The sequence below is a fragment of the Silene latifolia genome, chromosome Y, assembly GCF_048544455.1.
Source record: "Silene latifolia isolate original U9 population chromosome Y, ASM4854445v1, whole genome shotgun sequence".
NCBI lineage: Eukaryota > Viridiplantae > Streptophyta > Magnoliopsida > Caryophyllales > Caryophyllaceae > Silene > Silene latifolia.
In genome coordinates, this window is record NC_133538.1 from 397,107,973 (window position 1) to 397,117,073 (window position 9,101).

At 40.0% G+C, this 9,101-nt stretch overlaps 1 non-coding gene across 1 annotated transcript; it reads right to left on the reverse strand.

Moving 5' to 3' along the window:
- Positions 1-1,334: 1,334 nt before the first annotated feature.
- On the reverse strand, positions 1,335-1,441 carry LOC141634733 (small nucleolar RNA R71). Its single transcript, XR_012539458.1, has one exon. It is a non-coding gene; the product is annotated as a small nucleolar RNA R71 (small nucleolar RNA).
- Between the last annotated feature and the right edge of the window lie 7,660 nt (positions 1,442-9,101).

The window sequence follows — 9,101 nt, forward strand, 5'->3', positions numbered from 1 at the left end:
TTGTTTTGATCTCAACTCATGCACATGTTATGTTTGATGAAATGTGAGCCTATGAATCCTTGCATTTTTTACCCATCACCTATCTTTTCAATGAGACTTGTAAGACATAAACCAACTCGAGTCTCATTAGACCATGCATGTTGTTGAGTAGGAAAGACTAAGTCGACTTGTAGGTGTTGTACAATCTAATCGATTTGGCTCTGGGACCCAAACTTTCCTAGGATTGTAAGATATAACCCAACTCAATCCATCACAACAATAATTGCTTGCTTATAATTTGAGAACATGTTTGTATGATCAATTCCCATGATTCCCCTATAACCCCATGATACCCTAGTGCTTTTTATCAATTGTTTACACCCCTTTTAATTCATCTTGCTTATTTACTTTCATTGCTATTTAGTTAGTGACCTTCTACATCAACCCAAATTGTGACACCCCTAAGACACCACTAGTTTAAATAGAAATCTCATCTCAATTCCCGTCCCTTGGGATCCGACCTTTACTTGCCTCTTTACTAATTGTAGAGTTGTTTGTGAAGTTATAAATTGTGTTTTGATTCGGACGTGACCCAACGACAACATCTATTCAATTGTGAACACGAAACGGACCGATCAAAAATGGCGCCGTTGCCGGGGACGGTGTTATCTTGATTTAGATTTTCTTATATTGTTATTAGTTGTGTCTTTCTTTGCCTTGGGGAAGTAAAACTCCTCAAGGTTTGTTCTAATTGTTTTTGAGTTGTTTGATATTTTGCATGTCTAGAAGGTCACAAGGTGATTTGTTACCTTTTGATCGTGAAATTGAAAGAACTTTAACAAACAATAGAAGATTTGCTAGGAGGAATTTTGAGAGGTATTAGTGAGGTTGTGGATATTCAACCAACTATTGAGTTCATCAACCCTTTTGCAAGAGAAGGTGAGGGGAACCCAACACAAAATACCACACAAAATCAACCCACAATGCCTAAGTTTTCATCACATTTCGTACCCACCGAGGAGAACCTACCCAATGGTACTCCCACACCACAACATTTCACCGGAAATTTTATTGCCAAATCCGCCTTTATCCAATTAGTCGAAAGGAGCCAATTTGGGGGGATGCCTAGTGAAGACCCTCATTCTCATATGGAAACCTTTTGTGACTATTTTGATGTAATTTCTCAAACCGGTGTAACTCAAGACCAAATTCAATGGGTCTTATTTCCTTTTTCTCTAATTGGCACCGCGAAACAATGGTTGAAGGGCCTTGATAAGGCCACTCTCGGAATTGATTCTTGGAAGAAGTTGGCTCTAGCTTTCTACAAAAAGTTCTACCCACCGGAAAAGACTAACATGCTAAGAGCTCAAATTACGGGTTTTAAGCAAAGGGATGAAGAATCTTTGTATAAAGCTTGGGAGCGGTTCAAGGGAATTTGTCGCTCATGTCCTCACCATGGACTTAGCGAGTGGTTCTTGGTACAACAATTTTGGAACGGTCTATATGAAGATTCAAGGAACATTCTCAACATGGGATCAAATGGAATGTTCACCGAAGTTGATGACAATCAAACATGGAACAAAATTGAGGAAATGGCGGTCCATAACTCACAATATAGTAGACCTCGCAAGGCTACTAGAGGAGGAAGGCATGAAGTGGACTCTGTTACTCAATTGGGTGCTCAACTTAGTGCTCACATTGACACAATCGATTTGAAGTTTGAACAAGCTCTGGCTAGACTTGAAGAAGCCTCAAAATCATCAAAGCATCATGTTAATGCCATGACGGCATCCTCATCAATCCCAAGTGGGATATGTGAGAATTGTGGAACTTTGGGACATGACCAAAGTGAATGTAGGGGAACAAATGAACAAGTGAATGCTTTCCAAGCATACAAGAGTGTTACCCCTTATTCCAACTATTACAATGAAAACACCAAATTCCATCCAAATCTCTCATACAAAAGCCAAAATGTTCAAAACCCTCAAATAACATACACTCCACCTCCCATGAGAAACCAAAATCAAAGACCCTTTTACAACCAAAACCAAGGTTACCAAAATCAAAATCCATACAATCACCAAAATGACCAAGGTTTTGATGTTCAAAAAGCGGTCCTGCAAATGCAAAAGAATCAACAAGAATTTTTCACTCAAATGCAAAAAGATAGTCAAGCAAAGGAAACCACCATCAACAACATTCTAGCTCACACCAAAATGTTGGAAACCCAATTGACTCAACTAGCATCTTCAAGCTCACAAAGACAAAAGGGGCAATTACCACCTCAAAGTAATCCCCCAAGACATGAAACGGTTAGTGCCATTCACTTGAGAAGTGGTACAAGGTATGAAGCACCGAAGAAGCAAGTTGAGGATGAAGTTGTGGAAGCTAGTGATAAGGATGAAATTGTGCAAAACTCCAAAGATGGAGAATCATCAAAAGAAGAAATTTCAAAGAAAAATGAAGACAAGGTCAAGGAGAAGGAGCCCATTGTGATTAGACTTCCTTTTCCAAGTCGTCAAGCCAAGCCCAAATTTGATAACCAACTTGGAAAGTTTATGGAAATTGTGAAGAATTTGGAAGTCTCAATTCCTTTCACGGAATTAATCAATCACGTCTTGACCCTATGCGAAATACATGAAAGACATCCTCACAAAGAAGAAGTCGATCCTAAGCTTGATACTATCGCCTTCACTAAGGTGAGTAGTGCAATACTTCAAGGGAGTTCACCTCCAAAACTAAAGGATCCGGGAAGCTTCTCAATACCGTGTACCATTGGCGACACCACGATCAACAAAGCCTTATGTGATCTAGGGGCTAGTGTGAGTGTTATGCCATACTCGGTGAGTAAAAGGTTGGGGATGGGAGAGCTTAAATGCCCCAATATCACACTCCAAATGGCCGATAGATCGACGAAGACACCATTAGGGATATGGGAAGATGTCCCCGTACGAATTGGGAAGTTTTTCATCCCGGTGCACTTTGTCATTGTTGATATGGAGGAAGATTCCAACATTCCAATCATTCTAGGAAGACCCTTCTTACACACCGCAGGTGCGGTGATTGATGTGAAACATGGTGAGCTCACTCTAGAAGTGGGATATGAGAGTATAACTTTTAATCTTCACAAGACTATGAGAGCTCCCCGTTTACATGAACCGTGTTTTATGATCGATCATTATAGTCGGAAGGATGAAAGGAAGAAGGCAGAACTCCAATGGAAGAAGAAAATTGAAGATGCTCCATTCAAAGAGCAAGTGAATTGTGACAAAGAGAGCTTGCAAAGCACATCAAAGTCAAGCAATGAAGAAGATGGCCTTATTGGCCAAGAAAAGGAAATGGGAAAGTTGTCTCCATCAAATCAAGAGATTTTCAATGATCAACTTAATGAAGTTTGTGGTCTTTGGGACGACGAATTTGAAGGGATTTTTAATCCCTACATTGGTAATGCCATCGATCAAGACCGACAACAAGGGCCAAGGTCTATTGAAGACCTCTATAATGATAATGAACAAGCTTTTGATTACTTTTTCAAGGTGTTTAGCAACATCAACAACACCTTGAACATGCCCCCTTGACATCTCATCAAGAATGAGAGTTTGGTGGAGTCCTCCCTAAACCACCATTTGTAAATATTTCTAACTCCCTAACTCGCATTTCAATTCTTATATTTCATTTTTGTTATTTTTGGATCTTTATACTTTGATCAAGATAATTATCATTTTTGAGAGAAGTGAGGGAGGGACTAATAGTTTCAATTAATGTGTAGTGCTTTAGCTTAGTGTGGGGATGGCAATTGCCTAGGCTATCCATGCCTTAGTAGTGCCCCCACAACGAAGAACACAAGATATGAAGAAGAATGGAAAAATGACAAGGGATATGCAAAGTACACGGATGGAACTGAATCTGGGTACAAAGGGGTCGAATCCGAGCGGGTTCAGGAGAATCCGCCCGTCTTCAGGCAATCCGGGCATATTGGGTAGAAGACGCACGTCCAACATATGCTGAATTTTTGAAATTTCTGACTGTCAACGAATCCGGGCGTCCTGCATTCAAATCCGCCCGTCTTCAAAAATCTGCCCGTCCTGAAAGGAAGACGCCCGTCTTCTAAGCTGAGGAAAACAAGAAAAATCCCTGTAAAGGAATCCGCCCGTCTTCTGTAGAAGACGCCCGTCCCGTGTTTGCAAATCCGAGCGTCTTCACTGAAAGACGCCCGTCTTTAGGCGAGTTTTTCCCAACCTAGAAATAGCCAAATCTGGGCGTCCCGAGCAGAAACCGCCCGTCCTGCCCTTGCATTTCAAATTTTTCGGGTTTTATAAACCCCCTCCCACATTCATTTCTTCATTCCTTCATTCATAACACTACTCATAACCCTCAAAACCCTCATCCTCTCCATTACAAAAACAAGATTCCTCAACAACATTCACCAAAATCAAATGAAAACATCCTTTTAACAACAAATCAATCACTCCTCTTTCAACAAAAATCAAAACCAAGCACAAAATCTTCAACCTTTGAGTCGATTTTTTGAATTCATAAAGGCAAAGCCTTTCATCTTTAAATCGATTTGGGTGCACTAGAAATTGAAGATTTTTCACTCTTTTCTTGGTTTATTCATCAATGGCAAGGACTAAGGGAGCAACAAAAGCAACAAAGGCAAAGGCACTCTCATCAAGACAAAAGAGTCTTCAATCAAAGAAAGAATTGGCTATGGTGGTAGCTAGCCCAAACTTGGAAATGCAACAACAACAACCTCCCATGGAAGCAACAACAACTTCTACTCCGGAAATTGCTCAACTTTAGAACTATCCGGAGGTAATTTTCATTTCCAAATCCCATAGGGACACTTTTACCAAGTTTGCTAGGAAATCATTTTTATCCACCAAGTTTATTTGTGAAGATACCTTAGATAAGTTGGGTGTCCTTGAGTAAACTAGAGCCTTCTTTAAAGCCATGGGGTTGGAGAAATTGTTTGAATCAAAAGAATTGACATACCTCTCCCTTACCTTAGAATTTTTGAGTTCTTTGAAAGTTAACAAGGTTGAGACCATGGAGACCATCGAGTTTCGTCTAGCTAATGTTAGTAGGCGCATCTCCTTTGAGGAAATGGGTAAAGCTTTGGGTCTTAGTGATTCACGGAGTTATTTTAAGAATGTTGGCAAGTATGACCCCGACCCTCTTTGGGAGGCGATTTCCGGAAGGAAATTTGAAGACTTTCATGCTAGTCGCGCTCTATTAGTCCACCATCCGGGCATTAGAATGTGGCACAAGGTCATTGGGAACACCATCATTGCAAGAAAAGACACCAACCATTTCACCAAACTCGATTTTGTTCTTCTTGAGTCGGCTTTGAACGTTGGAAGGGAATTCACCAAGCCTTTTAACTCTCTAAGGCTCTTGGTGGATAGATGGTTAAATATTGATTGTGGGAAGAAAGGCACCGCTGTTATTGTGAATGGAGGCCTAGTCACTATCCTAGCAAAATACTTTGATCCAAACTTCAACAAAGATAGCAAGTATGAGGCGAAAGAGGGTGGTCATCTCATTGATATTAATACTATGATATACAAGTACAAGTGGGTTACCCATAACCCTCTTGACACCAAGTATGGATGGCTCACTAGTGAGGCTAGATCTTTCACTTTGCCTTCAAAGATTTGTCGATTGAGTGTCCACCGGACCAACTATCTACTTCCCCTTTCAAAAGAGGCCGAGTACATTATCCGACAACAAAAGGGTGAAATCGAAACGCCCTCCTCTTTCATTGTCACACCAACCTATCCTTTCGAGTACCAAGAGTTCAAGCCCGAAGGCGTTGAAGCAAGAAATGATTATTTGACTCTTCTCATGCAAGAGATGCACAAGCAAGCTTTCGAGGATTGGAAAAATGCTTACTTAGCCCAATATCCACCCCTCCTTCATTTAGCTAGGCAAGGACTACTTGACCCTTCATGTCCTTTGCCTAGTTGGGCGGATAGGGAAGTCTTCTTTCCGAGTGCATCTAGGGTTGTTCCGGGTGATAATGAGGTTGTCGGTAATGAAGAGGTTGATGATAACATTGATGAAGAAGCTAGTGAAGAAGGAGAAGAGGATGATGAGCAAGGTGAACAAGAAAGTGAAGAAGAAAGTGGTGATGAGACCACTTCTAGTAAGGAAGGTGATGATAATGATGATATGATGGAAGATTAGCAAGCTTTAGAGGCTCTTACCCTCTTGAGGTTTGTCTATTTCTCTCTTTGTTCTACTTATTTATCTTGATCATTGTTGGAGTAGTCCTAGCACCATTGAGGACTAACACCTCGGCCCCATTGAGGTGTTCTCATTTTATTATTCCCACCTTTCAAAATCCAAAATGACAAAATTAGTTTCATGCATTGCATAGTGTGTGCATGAACTACACCCATCCTTGGACATTAGCAATAATTTCTAGATCGGTTTGGGGAAGTTAATGCATACACAACGGGAGGTAATCTAAATTATCCTCTCCGTCATAAACAAAAACCATGCATCATGTAGTGTAGATTAGTGTAGCTTGCATTTAGTGTAGAAATCATGCATCATGTTTGCATAATTTCCCATCATTTTGGCCATTGAGGACAATGCCCATATTAGTGTGAGGATGGGGAATTCTAACTTAACTTTTATTCAAAAATTCAAAAAAAAATTGAAAAATTTCGAAAAACCATAAAAATTTGAAAATTGAAAAACCCAAAAACAAGTTTATTTTCTTTTGTAGTGTAGTTATGTATATATTGTATATTGTTTGTTCTATCCTTGTTCACATTGATTGACTACGCCACATCCGAGAAATGAGGATCATGAAGACCGCATGGTATGATCTTTCCAATCTCCTTTTTCCTCTTTATGTTAATGACTATGTGGCTTTATTTTGATTGATGCGGTATAACAATGTGAACTTAGGACTTGCATTTAGTTTATATGTCATACTAGTTGATAGAATCACTTGCAATAGGATGTATATAATAGTTGCATCATGGCATATAGTTGCATTTAGATGAAATATTTTGAAAAATGCCCAATTGAGAACTTTGACAAGAGCAACTAAGCCATTACAAATACTTTTTCAACTTAAGACTTTGCCTACTAGAATGGTTGTAAAACACCCTAGATTATGTCATACTAGTGTCTTTTGACCCATGACCCAAAGCCTAGTCAAGGGTTTGCATGTGAGTCACCTATCCAACCCCGTGATGCGATGTGGACTTGGTTAACTTGCCTAGGTGACCTTGATTGACCTTGTGGTAAGGCAACCCAAAAATACTTTCTATCAATAAGTTTGAAGTGCTCATTTCGAAAATTTTGTCATGTGGAAGTAATTTATTGCTAAGGAAACCTCAAATGTTATGAAATGTTGAAATGTTGAGAAATTTAGTTGTTTTGATGGAGGCGTACCACTTCGATGTGCTTTGGAGAGGGATCCATTGAATTGGGCCCCCACACGGTTGTGAATTCAACCGCCTAGAGACAGAGTGACTATCACCCCGGAAAGCTATTGTCTAGAGGTTAACCGGTTGCCTAATAAGCGATTGGCGAAAGCAAAGGACACTAGCCCGGAAGGGACAAACCCCATCTTAAATTTTTGAAATGTGAAAGTTAAATGAGGACAATTTTGAATACTAGTCATATCCACCTTTGTTTATAACGATTTGAGCATTTCATTCCCAAAAAGCCTTTTTGTCAAGCCACTTTGTCGAGCTTGGGACGATCCATGACCTTTACTTTTGTAGAGAATTTGAGACTTGTCATGTCATATGCTACTAGCATCATAGGGATCATCATTCCACTACCATCCGATCGCTCTTGACGAAAGCATTTGGAAATTGAAGACGAAAGTAGTCTAGTTTAACACCATTTGGAGGTGATTTAGTGCCATCCTCTTAGCCTTAGTAATTTGTTGAACTAGTATTTGTGAAGGATTATATGCTCTTAAATTTGTTCTCTCTTAGTTGCCTCCGCCACTTGATGAGGAAGTGGCTATTCCTTTTGTTGATGCATCCACTATTTGATTTTGTGTGCTTAATGTTTGGATGTGTCGCCATTCTGGCAAGACTCACCTTGCCTTACAAGAAGGCATCCTACCTCATGGTTGTCTTGTTGTGAGTTGAAAGGGCAGAGTGAGACCCGCTAATTGTCTCATATCGGCTATGTTATTAGGTTAGTTTAAATAATGGTCCTAGTCTTTGTCACCTCTTTACTCGGGACGAGCAAAGGTTCGGTTTGGGGATATTTGATGTGACCATAATTAGCGCATATTTAGCCCCCGAATTAGCCTTGTTCCCATGCTTTTTAGTGCATATTTGGGTCATTTATTGTCTTTAGTTCTTTGTTTTGCATATTCTTTGAGATTTTGATCCCTTGGTAGGAAAGGAGTGCAAATCTTGCATTTTCATGGCAAAACGAGACTAAATTGATTGAATTTAATGACCAAGCATCAAGGAGAGACAAGATTAGAAGGCTTTTGTACATATTATAGTAGATGAGCAATGTTGAGGAAGGATCCTTGCATCCCCAAGGAAATCCCCAAGGATTTTATGAAGAAAAGGGAAGAAAAGAAGAAGAAACAAAGCTGAGCAGCAATCCGTGCGGATTGCCTTGAATCCGCCCGTCCCCAGCACGAGAATCCGTGCGTCTTCCTTCAAAGACGCCCGGGTAAGCAGCCACCAGAATTCGGCCGTCTTGTCCCAAAGACGCCCGTCTTCCCCTGCTACAATCCGCCCGTCCCGACACCAATACGCCCGTATTCCAGTCCAGCACAAATTCGTCTCTTCAAGCATCCGTGAAAGAAGCCCTTCCTTCGAAAAATACCGGCTTCTCCCTGCTCAATCTAAAAAGTGATATTACTAGTTTAGCCCTTAGTTAACCCTAATGCATCCACCTAATTTCCACTATAACTACCCCATTAGTCTAATTAGAAGAGGATGTTCTTCTTATCAATTATTAGAGTAGTTAATATCAATCAAATCTCTCTTTAGTATTGTAATCAACAATTAATCAAGTTTTAATACAAGTTTTATTTCCTTAATCTCTCTTTTGTTCATCCTTTATTTTGGGTAATTGAAGATTATTTGGGTTATTATTAGGAGATTGACAACCTCTTAATC